Below are 2020 nucleotides of genomic sequence, written 5' to 3' on the forward strand. Positions count from 1 at the left end.
TAATGGCTATGTCACTGGACTCCCACGTAGTCGACCGCGGTTCGTGTCCCGGACCCGGTGGCTTAAAACTCACGCCGGGCGCATGTGCGTGCGTGCCCAAGATCCCGAGAGGAGAATGAAGGAGAAGGGATTGCAGCGTGACCATCCCCCCCTGGGGGATGATTTCTCGCTTTCTGTCTCTATGTCTCTCTCTATCTGTCTGGCGAGTGCACACGCCCTGCAGCGAAAACCTCTCCCCAAAAAAAAATGTGCTGGGAAACTATCCAGTTTGTGATACATACGAGGTTTCCAAAATCCTAAAGCTTTTCAAAATTTATCATTGGCAACAAATACTGTCATTTGTTCCCCTTGAAGTGACAGACTTAATTGGTTCATTTTCAAGAAATGAGAAAAATCTTCCAAATGCCCAAGTATGAATAACCATAGCTTATCTGCCAGTTATTTTTTGACGTAAAGCTGGTATATACTGGCGGGAAAGCACATAATTTAACCCTCAGCTCCATGTGCAAATGTCTTGGCGGAAGTGTTTCCGGATTGCTTCCTGTTTTCACAGTAGAGACACTTCAAAATCAAGAGTTAATAAATTAATTACCTTGTTTTATATAAAATTATATTTACTTCTTTACACATAAAGTTATGCTAAAAATGAATATGTAAAACATTTATTGTGCTTAATTTTTATTGCTTTTTTAAATAAAAATTAAGTTTTTAATTTAGAATAATTTTATATTAATAATCTCAATCAGTTATTATTTCAGAAAAGTGGCTAAAGTGATATGGAGAGTTCCTGTACACTTCCCACCCAGTTTCCCCTTATGTTAACATTTTGCATGACCATGGTACATTTGTTGAAATTGAGATTAAAACTGGGCATTACTGGGGCCAGCCCCATAGCTCAGTGGTTAAGCCCTGTGTATTGGGAGCTAGATCCTACATTGTTGAGTGTGGTTCAAATCCTGGTCTGGGCAGCTTGAAAAACATGGTGGGTACCTGTGCATGTGTGCCCAAAATCCCGATAGAAAGGAGAAATGGAGGAAGAAGAATTGCAGTTGGACCACATGCCCATTGGAAGTGCTTTCTCTCTCTCCCTCCCCCTTCTTTTTCTGTCTGTCTGTCTCTCTGGCAGTGACACACATCCTCTGATCATTAAAAACACAAATAGGACAGTAACATTAACCAAATGGCACTTTATACTAATTTCCCCAGTTTTCCTACAAGTGTCCTTTTGTGGGTTTTTTTTGGTTTTGTTTTTGAGAGGATTTTGCTATAGGGCGTGCGAGGTTACCAGAAAGACAGAGAGAGAGAGACAGAGAATGAGAAATCACCCCCCAGGGGGGATGGCCACGCCGCAATCCCTTATCCTCCATTCTCCTCTCAGAATCTTGGGGACACACGCACACACGCCCGGTGAGAGTTTAAGCCACCGGATCTGGGGTTCAAACCGCGGTCGACTACATGGGAATCGAACGACATAGCCATTATGCTAACTGCTGGTCCCTCCTTTTGTTATTCTAAAATCCATTCCAGGATGCCTCACTGCATCTATCTATGCAACAACTTTTTTTTTTTTGGAGAGGTTTTCGCTATAGGGCACGTGCACTCGCCAGACAGAGAGACATAGAGACAGAAAGCGAGAAATCATCCCCCAGGGGGGATGGCCACGCCGCAATCCCTTATCCTCCATTCTCCTCTCGGGATCTCGGGCACGCACGCACACATGCCCGGCGTGAGTTTAAGCCGCCGGGTCCGGGACTTGAACCGCAGTCGACTATGTGGGAATCCAGCGACATAGCCATTATGCTAACTGCTGTTCCCTATACAACAACTTTTAAAACATCACTTGTGGAACCAGCAGTTGGCGTAATGGCTATGTCGCTGGACCCCCAAGTAGTCGACCACGGTTCAAGTCCCAGACCCGGCAGATTAAACTCACGCCGGGCGTGTGTGCGTGCGTGCCCAAGATCCCGAGAGGAGAATGGAGGAGAAGGGATTGCGGCGTGGCCATCCCCCCGGGGGATGA

General features: G+C 45.5%; 1 protein-coding gene and 1 pseudogene across 1 annotated transcript in view; one reads left to right on the forward strand and one right to left on the reverse strand.

Moving 5' to 3' along the window:
* CFDP1 (chromatin remodeling protein CFDP1) overlaps nt 1-2020 on the forward strand; it is a 141160-nt gene that overhangs the window by 76638 nt on the left and 62502 nt on the right. The gene's annotated exons all lie outside the window — the stretch shown is intronic.
* Nucleotides 1-2020, reverse strand: part of LOC102468897 (protein FAM32A pseudogene) — a 5359-nt pseudogene that overhangs the window by 993 nt on the left and 2346 nt on the right.

Source organism: Tupaia chinensis, unplaced genomic scaffold (assembly GCF_000334495.1).
Source record: "Tupaia chinensis unplaced genomic scaffold, TupChi_1.0 Scaffold000355_1, whole genome shotgun sequence".
NCBI lineage: Eukaryota > Metazoa > Chordata > Mammalia > Scandentia > Tupaiidae > Tupaia > Tupaia belangeri.